Source organism: Thermobia domestica, chromosome 6 (genome assembly GCF_964235325.1).
Source record: "Thermobia domestica chromosome 6, izTheDome1.hap1.1, whole genome shotgun sequence".
In the NCBI taxonomy this organism is placed as follows: Eukaryota; Metazoa; Arthropoda; class Insecta; order Zygentoma; family Lepismatidae; genus Thermobia; species Thermobia domestica.
In genome coordinates, this window is record NC_137459.1 from 3059785 (window position 1) to 3077737 (window position 17953).

The 17953-nt window shown below is 37.4% G+C and overlaps 1 protein-coding gene across 13 annotated transcripts in view; it reads right to left on the reverse strand.

The window, feature by feature from the left end:
- PMCA (plasma membrane calcium-transporting ATPase 3) overlaps positions 1–17953 on the reverse strand; it is a 765800-nt gene that overhangs the window by 146756 nt on the left and 601091 nt on the right. For 10 of the 13 annotated variants that reach the window (XR_014131792.1, XR_014131781.1, XR_014131782.1 and 7 more), the window contains one exon: positions 15597–15658. The gene's annotated coding sequence lies outside the window, so the exon portion shown is untranslated. Of the gene's footprint in view, positions 1–15596; positions 15659–15798; positions 16022–17953 lie in introns of those variants that run through there. The other 3 variants (XR_014131788.1, XR_014131789.1, XR_014131786.1) reach the window with 3 other exon arrangements.

A 17953-nucleotide genomic window follows, 5' to 3' on the forward strand; every position in this document is an offset into this window, starting at 1 on the left:
AGACCTTATTAACAACTTTGTGAGCAACATTGAAGCACATCGCAGAGCCCTGTGCTGTCTGTGGTGATTACACTTCCTTTTAAGGACCATTTCACTCCTCCTGTAATGTCAAGGGGCTTCATGAGTCACAGTTCTTTTAGTGTAAGTTAATCAATGTGCATAAAAACACCATGTTTGTTTTTATCACGTGTTTTTGTAGTTTCTTGTATTACTCTTATATTGCAGCACTACTTTCTATGTATAGTTTAAGTTTCACCAATCTATGCCACTTGAAAGTGACACAGCATGCAAAACTTCCAAGATATTTGCACGCCAGTATATATATATATATATATATATATATATATATATATATATATATATATATATATATATATATATATATGTGTGTGTGTGTGTGTGTGTGTGTGTGTGAGAGAGAGAGAGAGAGAGAGAGAGAGAGAGAGAGAGAGAGAGAGAGAGAGAGAGGATGGTATACAAATACTTATCAGTTTAATGGAAACATCTGAACCTGGAAACGTGACTAATGTCTGGGTTATAAACAGCGAGCAACGACCGTAGCGCTAGGCTGCTGGTTGTGGAATATTAGTGCAAACTGTGCTACGTGAGGAGCAGACAGTATACCGTAAACTAAGCAGACGGTGAGTGTATAATGGGCGACATACCTAATTTCAAACAGAGCACATAGTTGGTGCTCGGTTATGCAGTGCAAGCGTGACCATAGATGTAAACGTATTGGGTGTCTCGCTAGGGACAATGTCTGAGGTGATGATGGCCTACATAATTTTCGTCAAAATCGCTTGACGAAGAGAATCAGAGGTAAGAAGAAAACTCTGTTAGGTCTCGCAGAGCATTAAAGTGGATTGTCACTCAGAACTGTAGTGCGATTGCGGTGCAAGTCACGGTGGAACTGAAGCAATACCTTCCCAACCTGTGTTGACAATCACAGTCGCAGCGAGTTACATTGATTGAACTGCACGGAAAACCGCTGGTAAGAGACGATACCGCTTTGACACGGCGTAGTGATGCCGAGAACATGCAACACGGACTGCTGATGACTGGAAACATGTGATATGGTCGGATGAGTCATTGTTTACCTTATTTTAAACCACGGGCCGTGTTTGTGTAGGGGCGCCCAGAGAAACGTATGATCCGTAGTGTAACTGTGAAACATGGAGGCGGCTCTGCGTTACTGTAGGCAGGAATATCCTGGTTTTTGTTAAATTCTGTACTGGATTCTTTATTGGTATCACACTGTCCAGGATTATGTCATTATTTAAGGGACTATGTGCATCTTATGGTTCAGGTGTTGTTTCCGGGCAATGATGCCATATTCCACGATAATAATGAGCTATTTGATTGAGCTGGAACTGTTGCGGCGTGGTTTGAGGATCCTCAATCCCCGGATCTAAATATAATTGAACATATATGGTCCGTTTTGAAGACACGAATTCAACGCAAATTCCTGCTTTCATCTTCCTGCTATTCACAGAACTGAGTGATACACTACACGTGGAAAAGTGCAATATTTCACTTGCTACCATTCACGACCTCTATGATTCAATTTTACGTCGTGAGATTCCTCATGACTATATATTTAGCATACATGTCCGGCGCGGGAGCTCGTATGGTTCGGGTTCCACGTTAAATTCTAGGTTCATGTTTCATACAACCTTTGTGCTGAAAATAGGGATGGTACCTACACCGAATCCAGTCTCGGCGTAGTCTCGAAATTTCGAGACGAGATCGAGACTTTCTCGAGACGAGACAGATACTTGTGATTCTAGACGAGACCAAGCCAATTCTCGATCGTCACATATATTGACAAAAAATACTGAAATCTCTTCTATTCAAAATTCATTGCATTCTTAAGTTATATGAAAGATAGGGAAACAACTGTTTTTGAATGCATGAAGTCACATACATGAAAAAGGGGGAAGTAATATAGAATTTTACAGAATAAAAGGTGGGCATTCACAAATATCAATATTTTATTGCATATTACTCTAATGTGAAAGTTTTGCTTACAATACAATACAGCCATATAACTTTATTCAAGCCTGCTAACGCCTGGCAACAATAGAAAATAATGTAAGTAGTGATTGAAAATGGATCCCTGACTTTCTTCGGCCACTTCATTACTGACAGAGGGGATGGGGTAGACTGATTGCATGAAAAGTAAGTACCTGTCCCCAAATTTGTTAGACAGTTCCAAGAATTAGAGTCACGAAGGGAAAGGGACAAGAACTGCAAAACTTGAAGACCATAAAAATCTGAACAGAACAAGAAATCACACGAACGCGTATTCTCATAAATATGTACTGTAATAATCATAATAATACAGTGACTAAAATGGACATACACGGTTTGCATTGTGTATGTGATGTTAGAAATTATTCAAGTTGTAGCTATTAATAGACCAACACATTACAGTAATTCAAATATAATGTTTTGCCAGACTAGCAGAAATCATTAACAAAAAAAAAAAAAAAAAAATGTCAAGTTATCAGGAGTCAAGTTTCTGCGACTCTACTGTACATCTTTAAAAAAAAAATAAAATAAAAAAAAATACTAACCAGTAAAAGTGTTGAAAAGGATTTAAAAATAAAGGAAGAGCTTACAGTAGTGAAAACTGTCATATTCTACGGAGCAAAATATTCGACAACGAGAAAGTGAGAGGAACAGTTACGGAAATGAAGATGCTGCGGTAGATGTGCGGAGTGACGCGGAAGGACAGAAATAAGAATGAACTTATCCGAGGAGAGGTAAAGGTGAGACCAATATAGAAAAACTGCAAGAAAGTAGACACCGATCGTTTAAACATGAAAGAAGAAGCCATTCAGTATACATAGCTCACGAGTGAATGAAAAACGAGCGCAAAGAAGTAGTGGGGAGATTGTATGACTTAGGAATTTTATTTCTGGGATTTCGACATCTTTGCCCATTCTAACCAAGATTATGTCCTTCGGCGATCACACTATCCGGGATGTGAGGAAGGAAAAGGAATGAAGGACGAGGCTGGGACCTTTCATATTAGGTACAATTCCAGCATTTCCCTGGTGTAGATGAGGAAAATCCAGGAAAAACCTTACCGGACGATTGGACTGAAAAGGCTTTTACACCTTTACGACTGACTTTCAAATGATTTCTTTCAATGCAGTTCGAACCGCCTTGGACAAAAGTTCCATATGATACAATGAAGAGACCGCCCAACCGTCGAGAATCGCAACTACCAGCGGTTGGATCTTCAAACCACGGCGGTCGGAGATCCGCTCCGTATCCGCTGTGGATAAAAGAACTCATTTAACTATAGTAAGAAAACACGGCGGTTGAGCAACTGCTAACACAACCCAGCCCACCGACTAAACCATCGCGGTTCACATTTTAGCAAGAAGCTACAAGTTCCACTTTCGTAAAAACTGAATATTTTAACGTATTATACAGCTCTTTCTTTTATTAATATGTTTCTTTTGATATTGCTAAGATGTTAACGTGTTTCTTCTGTCCCTAAAATTAAAGCTACATATTAGTGTATATTTAGTCCAAAATTTAAAGTAACTTCCTTTGATACAAGAAATAAAGAAAACTTTTGCAGATCTTTTAAATAAGCTAACCCAAATTTAAACGATGCATTGCAGAGTAGATTACTTTTATGTATTTCGAAAAGTATTAGCCTATAAGCTAGTGATTTACTTTTCAAAATCTGATTTTAATTTTAAAAATGAGACCTTCAAAGTTCCACAGGAAAATTAATAATAATAATAATAATAATAATAATAATAATAATAATAATAATAATAATAATAATGTTCTTTACATTTCAATTAAATGACAAATTGTTCTCCACGTGAAGTACAATATTACTATCAGCTTCCCATCCACTTTATCCTTATTCTTGGGCGCCGGATAAGCATATACATCTTCGGAGCGAGGAACCTGGCTTGACTTCCGTTCTCACGTTTCTCGATTCCCTCTGCGTGCCCGTCTCATATGGCTTGGGTGATCAAAGAGAACGTTAAACTTCAGATGAACTAAAGAAAATATTACAGTACAATCTGAAAGTAGTAAAATTTGACTCCACTGCAAACACGAAAGCATACGACAATTTAAAATAATTCGTATCATCAAGCAGGTGAAAATCAGAATATACTGTACAGATTGTTTGATCCCCGATGTGACATTTCTTAATCAAGATATCTTGAAAAAAGCTGAAAGCTTTGAGTTTTACGTCCCACGGTTATGCCAGTTAGGCTAAAGGAGACGGTGATTATGAGAAATGAATGAAATGGTGGAATGAAGAAAGTGGGAGGAAACGGGAGAACCCCGAGAAAACCCACGCACACGGTGTTTGTCCACCACAAAGCAAGATATCTTGAATGTTTCAAGTCATATTTTATGTTTATTCATTTTTCTATACTGAAAAATAACGCAGCACTTTTTTTTTTACATAGAATGTACAAAAATATTTAAGAAAACACTGAGCTCAGCGGCATCTTATATATTTTAAACGACAAGTTCTACAAGTTTCCTCGAGAAGAAAAAAACATTTTATCTTTTCTCTGATTCTCATGGATTTATACTCTGTTAAACCATGTAATTATCTTTCAGTGTAATGCTTTGATACAGACGTAAACAACAAGCAATAAAGATAATTATAGATTTAGTGAGAAGACACAGAGATAGGGATGCACGCGAGACGAGACGAGACGAGAAATGGAAAAGTCTCGTCTCGTCTCGCAGCCTCAAATGTTGGTCTCGTCTCGCGTCTCGTCTCGTCTCGCAAATATGAAGTATCGTCTCGCGTCTCGCATAAAATTTTGAGTCTCGTCTCGCGTCTCGCGCGAGACTTTCTCGCATGATCTCGCAGTCTCGCATATATTCTGGTCAAAATTTTGCAATGTGTTATTCTATGGCTGTTAATGAATGATGATGTGATATTCTGTCCGAAGGCAGGTATTTGACCTAAAAGTGCCTTGGCAAGCTGAATCCTTGGTGGTTTGCCATTGCTTTCCATGGGATGAATGTTCATAACATCCTAAGGAGACGGAACCTAAAGTTCAACATGGTATCCGAACTTGTGTCTCCTCCGCTCGAAATTAAAAGAAAAGTTATGCTGGAATTTGATTCTGGCTTTCAAATGGTACCACTTGCATGCTCATACCATATACCAGGAGTGGGAAAAATGATGTAAAAGGGAAAATTACGGAGGGATTTTTTCTCTCGCACTTTGGGCCCGTCTGGAGTGGCCCTGTGTGAACGTACCCATCTAACAAAAATCTGATAAATAGTACTTGGTATACTAAATGTGTGTGCCAAATTTCAAGTTTCTATCTTGAAGAAATTTTATCAGGAATTCCCACCATGCCCCAAATTACCGTAAAACACCATGATCTCAGGTAAAAAATATCCTGAGACGTTCCCTAATTACCCTAGGGTCATGTTTCGCCCATCATTCTCTTCAGTATAGAACTGCCTTTCAGGTGGTATGACTCACATGTTTCCATCATGTATCTAAGGCGGGAAAATCCCGAAAAAAGGGATTTTTTGGGTCTAAATATCCTTTTTTTTCAAATTTTAGCCCCTCTGGACCCCCATGTTTTAACGCAGAGATCCGAAAAAATCTGATAAATACTACTAGGTGGGCTGAATGTTTATGCACAATTCCAATTTTCCAGGTGCAAAAGTAAGCCCGCCAAAAAAAATATATACCGACAATGTCCCATATTCCCGTATACAGAGGGAAATTTTTAAACATTCCCTGAGACATCCCTAATTACCCTAGGATCATGGTTTGCACATCATTCTCTTCAGAATAGAACTGCCTTTCAGGCGGTATCATTCAGTTGTCTCCATCATGTATCTAAGGCGAGAAAATCCCGTGAAAGTGATTTTTTGGTAAAAAATTCCCTTTTTCAACGTTTAGCCCCTTTGTACACCCATGTTTTAACACAGAAATACGAAAAACTCTCGTAAATACTCCTCGGTGGACTGAATGTTTGTGCCCAATTTCAATCTTCTAGGTGCAAAAATAAGCCCGCAAAAAATAATACCCAAAATGTCCAAAATTCCCCTATACAGAAGTATATTTTCATAAAAATTCCCTGACATTTCCCTAATTACCCTAGGGTCATGTGTCGCACATCATTCTCTTCAGTATAGAACTGCCTTTCAGGCGGCCATTCACTTGTCTCCATCATGTATCTAAGGCGGGAAAATGAGGATAAACGGGATTTTTGGGTAAAAATATCCCTTTTTCAAATTTTGACCCTCTGGATCCCCCCTGTTTTAACGCAGAAATCTGAAAAAAATCTGGTAAATACTACTCGGTGGACTGAATGTTTGTGCAAAATTTCAATCTTCTACGTGTAAAAATAAGCCCGCCAAAAAATAATGAACATAGACCGGCCCCGCAATATTAAAAGAAAATATATATTTTAGAATTATGACGTCATCACCTCCTATGTCTCGACGCAGGAAGGTGTGAAACCATACGTAAGGTCTTCTACAATGCCTCTGGACTTGGAAAAAAAAAAAAACGACGAAAAAGCTCAAATAGGAGAGTTATAACGCAATGTACCATGAAACACCCCGTATGGTACAGATTGTACCATGGGATTCCCAAAGGGTTAATAGCATAATTTACAGCAAAACCAACATAAATTGTTGCTGGATCCAACATTGTTTTCTAGCTTAGAGGTCTCCAGCAATATTTGGCTCTTCTAAAATATCGTCGCCACTATCAACACTTACACGTTTTGGTCGTTTCATTGAAGGGTGATTTTCCATTATAAAGATGTTTTTATACCACCAAAAGCGCTTGTAGACAACAAAAGAACTCCTCACAACACAATACGACCCAATTCTTTTGGTTCGTTCGCGCTTGTAGCAAAGCAATGTTGCATTATCGCATTTTATCAACTTTCGCTTTCAAATTATATAGTGTTGCCAGATCTAGAAAATAAAATTACTGACAGATATAGGGCCATTCCTACCATCTCGCATCAAACCTATAGGGCCATCCTACCAAACCAGTGTTTGAATTAAACTTCCGAACTAGAGGGGGGTGTTTTTGATAAATATATAGAAAGAAAATACTTAATCCATGTAAAAATATCATGTTATTTCTGCGACCGGACCCGGGATAAACTTTGACGAGAGGGGACTTCCCCGCCATCCCCCAACATAAATTGCTAGTAGTAATGTGAAAAAAGACAGAAACAACAGAAATATCACATTTTGCAGCAATAGGGAGTCTTATTCGCTTTTCAGACCAAAAACAGAAGTTCATGTATTCGTGCGCGCCCGCGTGTATGTGTTTGTGTCGCAAAATAAAGTCCTAAATACATGTTGTTATAATAAACTAGCAGCGTTCACCCCGCTTCGCTGCGGTCACCCCGGAACGCAATAAACTTTGTTACTTAGATAATTTTTACTTTTTCGCTTTCAAGTGATATGATAAAAACCATAGAAGATTGCAGTAAATGTTAACATTATAGCGCCTGTCATTTATGTTAACCCGCCCCGCTTCGCTGCGGTCACCCCAACCCGCCCCGCTTCGCTGCGGTCATCCCGGAACGCAATAAACTTTGTTACTTAGATAATTTTTACTTTTTCGCTTTCAAGTGATTTATAGCGCCTGTCAGTTATGTTAACCCGCCGAGTCACAGGGTCATGCGGGTTGCATATAAATACGTTTATTTTTATACCTATGATGAACTAATAACAAAGGATTTGTACGTATGGACACCTGAATGGTCAATTATCTCAAGACACTGGTAATTGAAAATTAAAGTGATATGATAAAAACCATCTAGGGTCCACATCCTAACAACCCCCCAAAAATGAAAGAAATCGGTTCAGCCGTATTAGCGTGATGAGCGGACAAAGGATTTTTTTTACGTATTGACACCTGATTGGTCAATTATCTCAAGACACTGGTAATTGAAAATTAAAGTGATATGATAAAAACCATCTAGGGTCCAAATCCTAACAACCCCCCAAAAATGAAAGAAATCGGTTCAGCCGTATTAGCGTGATGAGCGGACAAAGGATTTTGTGCGTTCTCTTTTATATATATAGATTTCCAATTTACAAAGCTTTTCTTTTTTTAATGATGTTTAGAAACTAAAGAAGGCTTTAATTCTGAAAATCAACCTTGAATAATAATAAATCTCATAAAATGTCTATTGCCCCAATCACTTTTTTGTTCCTGGAGGCATTAACGCTCAACTTAGAATATTCAATAAATGTAAAATCATTAAATATATAATTACCTGTAATTCATAAATGTTGCGAGACTGCGAGAAGTCTCGCGAGACTTCTCGTGCGAGACTTAACTGAGTCTCGTCTTGCGTCTCGTCTCGCATGGTTTAGTCTCGTCTCGCGTCTCGCATAAAATTTTCAGTCTCGTCTCGTGTCTCGTCTCGCAAATGCGAGACGAGACGAGACTTATCGCGTCTCGCGTGCATCCCTACACAGAGAGAATCGATGTTCCATCGTCTACAGTTCATGCAGGGTCTGTCCGGATCAGACCAAATCATGGGATTTCAGGATATAGATTTCTGCGTCAGATCAAATCAGGTTCTGACTGTCGATGGATCTTTCGGATCACGCGTCACCAATATCGTGACCTGTTACATATTTAAAGTGGGATCCGTATTACATGAGATATCGGAGTTTGAATCTAACCCGTTTAGGAATCGAAGCCGGGACCATGCACAGCAAAGTTGAGTGCTGTAGCTGCAAAGAACGAAGAGTTACGCTGACCGTAAAATTGAAGAATGCCAGCGTTTTAAAGTATCAATTAAACTAGGAAAACTAAAACGACAATGAAGCATTTTATCATTTTGAACTAAAACATATTGTAGTAGTAATGCTACTTAAGGTATTGGGGATGATTTTCTATTAGTAAACAGAGCATTCAAAGGAGAATGGATAATAAACTAAAATTCGTAGAATTTGCATTTACAATTCGATTGAATATTGTTTTGGTACTATCTCCTGTGTTATCTGACATGTAGTATTGGATAGCATTGATTCAACAAGCAAGAACTATAATATTATTGCTGATTGACTACAGTTTGATGCACTTTTCACTACAGAGACTACGTTAGTATAAAATAAGATCTCTTACTTGAAGTGGGATCTCAATCATTACTTGGTTCGATTCCCGGTGGGGTCACTCGGTCGAAAAAGTGTAACAGCTTTTTCAGGCCAGCCACCCTGAATGAGGTTTTCCTGGGTTTTCCTCATTCACACCAGGCAAATGCCGGGGTGGTACCTAACTTATAGGTCCCAGGCCGCTTCCTTCCTTCCCCAATCCTTTCTTCCTTCCCTTTCCCCGGATTGTGTGCTCGCCGAGGGACGTCATCCCTCAAATCGTGAAGGGCTAAATGGCCTTAGATGCCGAAAGCCCAGAAATCCAAAATATCCTATCCTATCAATCATTACTTGGGTTTTATGTAAGGCTTCATAAAATGGGATAAACTTGAAAAAATAACACTGAATGGGGATTGAACCAGTGAATATACGTACAGAAGAAATGATCAAGAAAATTTAGCTACAAAGGAGTACGTGGCCTCCTCTACAGTCAAGAGTTTTGAGACTATCGAGACAACACGAGACCGAGATCTAGACGACATGAAAGTTAATTTGTCATGTATTTTGCATCTCAAGTTGTTATACATCCTTTACAATTGTACTATAATAGGAAGCTGGAATTTGCAGAGCTAGAAAGCTCAAGGAATAAGTGTTAACTTATGCAGTTCATTTATTAAATACTGACACATGGCAAGCAAGGTATAATTGTCAGTTACTTTCCGTTCTAAAACTGCTACTAATCGTTTATTTATTTTAAAACACTAATTTACTTACAAGAGAGCATTCCGATTTAGTGAATTCAATTGCTGAAAATGATTGCTAACACTGGATTCAGCACTAATAGAAACAGAAAAAAAAGTGTGTTTAGTGGCAGACTGCATACATGGTGGGAGATAGGTAAGGGCAAAGTGCGAAGATAGAACGTGGAAATTTTCTGGAAATGCCATGCTAATTTTGAAATGAGGAGAGGTATTGGGGTCAAATGTTGAATATGAGGAATGCATGCAGAATTCCACCGAATAGGCGTAATGTGAATCATGGGGGACATCTGAAAAGCCACCATGTTGGAACTAGCGCAAGAAGAATATACGGGAAAGGGGTCATGTGACATATGCCTCTTGACGCACACCGTCTATTGAAACCAACAGTGACCAACACAGTTTGAGACCTATGTTTAATTCCAACTGTTATGGACCTTAAGAATGTCTGTGCGGTTGATACAATAATGGAGACAACAGTGGGCATATTTGGAAAACGATAAGGATGGACAAGGGCCTCGTCACAACTGTCGCTGGTATTGAAATTGAAGCAGTAGTCGATCGGCGTCATGAATGCACCAGGTACTGTTTGCCAATATTCAGTTTTGTAGAAAGCATATCTAATCATAGCTTAGAACCTTGGTGCTGTAAACTAGAAGTGGGTGTGTGATTGCAAGTTAATGAAGTTGCCCCGCTGCCATATTTTCAAGTCAGATGACGGAAGAAAGGTGTATGTTATAATTTTACGAAATTCTTATACAGACGAAAGAAAAACACATCCAGCGGATGTATGAGCGACGTGCAACCATCATGAATAAGGAGTCCGGTAAGTTCAACATTGTCCGGTTTCTTCATCTTTATTGGTTCTCCATGAATTAACGAGAAGCAGCAGTTTATCTGCTCTATTGAAGGCCAGAAAACGTCCATCATGAACTCTTTCAGGTTGTCTTTGGTCATATTTGCATTTTTTTAAACATGTGAACTAATATTGAGAGGATCGGGACGTTTGTTGGCTGGAAAGTGGGCCATATGTCACATGCTCCCTTTCCCGTATATTCTTTTTGCGTTAATTCCAACATGGCGGCTCTTCAGACACCTCCATGATTTACGTTACACCTATTCAGTGGACCTCTACATGCATTCCTCATATCCAACATTTGACCTCAATCCCTCTCCTCATTTTAAAATTAACATAGCATTTCCAGACATTTTCTACGTTCTATCTTCGTAATTTGCCCTCATTTCTCTCCCACCCTGTATACAATCTGCCAATAAACACCCTTGTTTTCTCTGTTTCTGTTGGTGCTGAATCCAGTGTTAGCAATCATATTCAGCAATTGAATTCACTAAATCGGAATGTTCCCTTGTTAGATTTACCTCCAATGTTACACCCTGTGGGTTATCTCAGATTAATTACCACGAAAAATGTAGATTACTTTAGGTCTACTCATAATAGGAAATGTTGGATTCCGAAAAAAAATGAGAGAGATAATTATAGGAATAATTATGAAAGAATTGGAGGAATGAGTATGTGGGAGGAGATGGGAGAACTCAGGGAAAAACCAACACAGTGTTCCCGATTGGATTTGTGGGAGAAACTAACAGGAAACAAGCTGTGGTACAGTCAGCGACAAAAGTTCTTTCCGTTTGGTAAAATTTACTTTGAGAGAAACAGTGATAATGGCTGGAACGTATAGAAAATTCTATTCTTTTTAATTTACTGAAAACTGTACTCAAATAGTCCTTCCATTCTGAAGTTATTTACGAAACTAATTTCATCAAACGGAAAGATCTTTAGTCGCTGACTGTACAAACAACAATTTGCTGTTATTGGGAAGAAAATTCTGTTCCTAATCACATTTCCACTTTATTCTTCTTTTAACTTCAGAACCTGTAACTAATACTTGGAACCAACAGTTTTCCAATGTCAAACAAAAGTGGTGTCAAACTGTTGTTTACGGATTATCTCCTTCATTAATAACATTTAAATTTTAGGAACTACTAAATATGAACCTGTGAAAGTTGATAGTGTCCTACAACAACCAAAAGTGCTGCTTCAGAAATTGAAAACTGTTCCCAGAGACAATGTGTTGTATGTGAGAAAGAATATACTGCTTTTTCTCATCACGAAGGACGATTTAAAAGATCCGTGGGAAATGGTGTGAAAGAAACAGTTCCGCAACATCGCTAATGAAAGACTCATCGCAATCAACTCTCCCATTTCTCTTGTTCACAAGGTAAAAGTAATCTTGAAGAACATTGAGTGAAATGATGTTAAGTGTGTAATTATGGACCGTCTATTGTTATTTTGAAGTATAGTTCATGGACACTCCCACACAAGCAAAAAAATAGTCCTAATTTCTGAATTATTCTTTTCCGCTTTTTCAGCTGCGACATACAAACCCAATTCGAAAAAAAAATCTTTATGCTGGAAATCAATATGAATCAACACAGAGGATATAACTTCCTCATAATAACTTTTTTTTTGATTTGTTGTTTTTATTAGATATTCCAGTAAGTTAGTGCGAACTTTGAACACCACGAAAACAAATAAAATTGAATTACTAATATTTTTACATAATAGGTCTATACTTCGATAAATTTATCAGTTATAACAAATTTTATTGCAGCACAATTAGATAAAAGTGATGAAGTTGATGTCCTTTATATGGATTTTTACAAAGTTTTTGATGTTGTTGATCATTATATTTTGCTACTGAAACTAGCGTCTGTGAAAATTTCAAAGCAAGCAATTGAGTATCTTGTACTTGCATGACCGAAAACAATCAGTTGCATACTGAAAAATTCAATTTTCCTCCCTCAGGGATCAAATTTAGGTCCTCTCTCGTTTCGATTTTTTAAATTAATGATATTATTAATTTGTTAAATTTAATTATTATTAACCTTAACAGTGGCACTTCCGATGCCGCTTAAATTCAAATTCAGCCCCGCAACTTGGGGAAGGGGAGGAGTACATAGAAATGATCGAAAATGACCGATATTAGTGTTAGATCCATAGTTTTCGGGGTCGCTCTCAAACTATGGATTTGACACTAATACCGGTCATTTTTGATCATATACAGGGTGTTTCAAAACAACACCAACAACGTTTGGGAGGTGATTTCTGACACGAAGATAAGACAAAAAGCATGGACAAACCTGGGTGCACAAATGTTTCCTTTCGGAGTTATAGGCTGCCAAAAACATGAAAAAATGAACTTTAAAGGTCCATAACTTCAAAACTATGGGACCTACCGTAGTCGGGTCAAGACTTCATTTAGGAACTAATATATGAACTATGCAAAAATTCATGTTTCCGAATCGTAAGGTACTCACGCAACAATTTTTATAGAGAGGGTTTCGCTACGTGCATATAATTTGAAATACCAACTATCTCTATAAAAATTCTTGCGGAAGTACCAAAGATTCTGGAACTTGGATATTTGGGTAGGGAACATACTAGTTCCTAAGTGAAGTCTTGGCCCGACTACGGTAGGTCCCATAGTTTTGGAGCTATGGACCTTTAATGTTTATTTTTTTAATGTTTTCGGCAATCTATAACTCCGAAAGAAAGCAATTGTGCACCCAGGTTGGTCTATACTTTTTGTCTTATCTTCATGTCAAGAATCAGCTCCCAAACGTTGTTGTCGCTTTTTTGAAACACACTGTATATGATAAAAATGACCGATATTAGTGTCAAGTCCATAGTTTGAGAGCGACCCCGAAAACTGTATGTGCAATTGTGATAAAGATTGAAAGCAACGAGCCCTGTGGGCCTTCTAACTCAGCTCGTTCTTCTTACTTATCTTGCTCAGCTATGTTTTGTGAAGTGAGTAACGTTGGAGGTCTTATATGTGCAAGATGGGCGAGGAACTTACAGATACTCAAAGTGAATGATCATCATTAGAAGAAAGAACAAACGAGTAGTAATATAATGTTGAAAAGAGGCCTATGTGGGCCTTATCCGGGGCCGCCATCTGCGGCAGTTTAACCTACAAAATTTTCTCAATTTTAGAGATTCAGTGTCTGGGAAATCGAAAAGTCAATTTTATTTTAGGATAGAAGCTCGTTGAAGAAATCTAAAATTAAGAGTCCTGGCCTTCAAAATGATCTAAATGACTTTCAAGTAACCTTATACTAGATTGGAAACATCGAAATCGGTGGAATGAAGGTTCGAGTTCTTGATAGTGATCAGCATACGTTTCAAGCTTTATTTACCACTTAGGTGTAGGCTAGTAATTAGCGTTTTTGAATAAAAGTTGGGAAGTTTCGAGTACAGAACTGCAGGTGAGCCATTCTGTCTGAGGATTGTGCACATTAAAAAAAAAAAAAAAAAATGTGGAGCCACATGTGGAGGTGGTACTGTACCTTGAACTACAGATCCTGACTAATTTTCGGTCTATGTTTAGCAGAAGCGGTCCAGCCCTTTTCTCTATATAAAAAAAAAGTCACAATTTTGGTAATTTCTTTTCACATTCGGTTAGTTTAGGGTAGGGTAGGTTAGATTAGATTAGTTTAGTTTAGTTTAGGTTATATTAGTGAAGGGGTCCCGCATAATTTCCCAAAAAATGAGTTTCGCTTATTTCTATTAATATTAGGTTAGGTTAGATTTGGTTACGTCATGTTACGTCTAAGTTCTTGCATCATTCATTTCTCCTGTAAATTTTGTGTTTTTTACGTGCTTCTGGACCTCTTGTACTAAACATACTCCTAATTTTCTTCCATTTTCTTTACTATTATTAACTACTGATTGCTAATAATTCACATGTAGATTGGTCACAGATTATACTTAGAAGTTATGAGGAAATAATTAAATGCAGAGAACTTCATGAAATGAGATGAAATCTTTCAGTTTTACGTTCTACGTTTATGCCGACTAGGCTAAAAGGAGACAGTGATAATGAGAAATGGATGAAATGGTGGAATGAAGAAAGTGGGGGAAACGAGAGAAGCCCGAGAAAACACACGCAGACGGTGTTCATCCACCACAAGCGAGCTGAGATCGAACCAAAGACACCGTGCACTAGAGGTTAACCCTCTACCACTGAGCCCTCACTGCCCCCAAAATTTCATGGAGGCTTTTTTTCTTTAGTGTGTTTTCCGAGAACACTTTCAGTTTCAATAATATGTTTTCCTTTCAGTGTAGATTAATCATAATAGTAAAAACAAGGCAACAACAATCCCATATTCATTAACAAAATTGGAAGAAACACCTAAACTACTTCTACTGGTTACGCAACAGAAGCTGAAGAAAATGGGCCTCCCAAATTGACAATTACTTAGCGCAGAAATGATAGCTTTTGAACTGACACAGAATAAAGTATTAATTCTAGAATAGCCACGTTTGAAATGTTCAGCTCAGTACAATTATTTTGAACAATTCCGTGGAAGTTTCAACATTAATCCAATGTTAGTCATAAAGACTTCCTTTTGAAGTTGGTTTAAAAACTCTGCATTCGGAAGTCAAATTTTGTTTTGGTTTGACCCTTTCTGTCATTTGTTATATTAGACCAAAATGTCATCTATCAAATAAAATAATTGTCATAAAAAATAATCACCAATCAAATGTGGTCTAGAAATATAAATAGTGTACTATACAGGACCATTTGTCTAAACAGATTATCAAGTTAGCAAGTTTGTTTTGGAATATGCAAGTTTAGTCATCCAAATGATTTTCATATAAAGATATATAGACAAAAATAGGCTTTACAAGTGGCCTATTCTTATTGTATTACTCACCGCTTCCTGTACCGATGAAGGATGTTTTATCTTTGGGTCATTTGGTCTGTCGGTGTCGAACTCTGGAAAAGTAAATAGCACTTGATCACTTCACCTATATAAACAATGCTAATTACTCACTAGATTAAAAATACGAACGAACAACTAACGTATGATAAACAAAACACTACAATGTTATTATTTCTTTTTGCGTGAAACGTACTTTCCTTATCACTAAGTAGGCAACTTTTGTTTTACCCAGCAAAAGACAAAATTCACTCGGCGTTTTCCGCAGCGACTGTCTTCATGTAAGGCTGTTTCAAGGTAGAAAGAAGACGATTGGTTGAAGACATTCCATCTGGTATTCACTTCCTGGCCGCTACTTGGGACCGTAAACCCCTTTCCCACTCGCAAACAATTGAATCGTGCTGAAATGATATTACGTGAGCTGTTTTCACTTGCAGTAGTAATGAAGTAAAGGTACTTTGAACGGGTCAAGTGGTACAGTAGACAAAAAACGGGAGCTTCGTATGTGGGAAACGAATTACATAACAAATAATGGTCACCAAGATATGATAAAGTTGACAAAAACTTTAGTGAACAACCAACACGTTAGTTATTCCAGAGTTTAGTACATTCACTTTGCTTTAAAAAAAAAAGATATGGGTGGTGGATATATTAAAATAAAAGCTTTCAATTTAACACTTCATGTATCAGCTATTTCTTTCTTGCTGTTTCAATGTATCAGTGTGGAATTGAGCGAATCGAAAGGCTACAACGAAGGGTAAACAGTATGTGAGACAAACAAGCTAGCAAAACATTCATATTAATTTTCAAATTTACTTCTTTAATACAGGAGGTTACGTAGACGTAAAATCATTTTTGGAAGGACTGAGGCGCAATTGTCGCTTGTCAGGCAGAAGAAGATGGATGAGAGATCTATCTTAATCTTGAAGATCCAGAGTTAAGTTCGTAAAACAATTAAACAGAGATTGATATGGGACATGTTACATATTGTTGAAATTATGTGGTATTCTACAAATAAAAGGATAAAAATAATCTTTATAAAAATTTCGACTAAAAGGGAAATTATTTCGCAATCGATATTTAGCAGACACTTGTCATGAAGTATATAGCTTAAATCAACTACGTTAAAAAAAAAAAAAGATTAGACAAGTTGAACGGATAAAATTATTATTATATTTGAATGATATGAATCACAGAATTCGAGTTTTTCATTCTCACATATGAGAGTGTAGAAGGCCTTCAGAGAATACTAATAAATGCACAACTTCTTGGCTAAGTTGTTAACGCTTGTGCTATTTGGGCCCGGGCCAGAGCCGGCTCGTCCATATAGACAACCTAGGCGGCTGCCTAGGGCGGAAACATTTAGGGGTGGAATGGCAGACTTTTTTACGTGAAGTTTATCAATATTAGCCAAAACGTATGTTTGCCAGCACTCTACACATTTAGAAAGAGGAACTTAATGAAAAGTGGAATCACCCAAGATCGATTACTTCTCACTTACATGGAGCGGGGGAACATCTACCGGGCTATAGCACGTTTCCGTGTTCCGAGACTATTCATACAATGACTAAAGATCACCTGTATTATCTAAATATCCAAACTCCGGATGCTCGCAGAAATGTCACTGACCTAAAGTTTCTACATAAGGTAGTCATTGGAAACTTAAGGTCTGAAACCGTGCTTTGAGAATTATCACTTCACATTCCTACCCATGTAACACCAAATACCCACCTCTTCCACCTTTCCCACCCTACACTGTCGATTACTCAAAGGTCCTTCTTTCACAGAGCACCAAATTTATATAATTAGATAACAACTGACGTGGACATATTTTAAAATATTCAGCTTTTGACAGAATAATTACACAAATTCAAAATAATTAAAAATGAATTAAGAAATTTCATCTTTGCTTTGTCTTTTTAATTATTTTTATATTTCCTATTGCTAATACATGTCCCTTATGTTTCCCTATGTAAATGGCACTCGTTGTGCTATATCTTAATATCTGTTGAAATAAATAAATGAAATAAAAAGTAGGCCCGACAGTCCTAGTGAAAGAGTTTGCAAGTATGAAAGTAAGGTTATAAATGCTGTTGTTTAGTTTATCTCAAACAGTGAGTGAGAGACTTATGGAAATATTAAAATGTACTATCCCAACATCACGAACTTTATGTTGTTTTTTCACTGTTGCAAGCAGAACTAATTTTTCTGTGATATTTAATGAATGTAGACAAAGCTACTCGAATCAAAAATTATATGTGAGTATAAACTTTGTATTACTAGTTTAGTCTAATTATAAATTGTTCAAAACATAAAACTGTTTATGGTATACCTGTTAACTTTGGATTTCT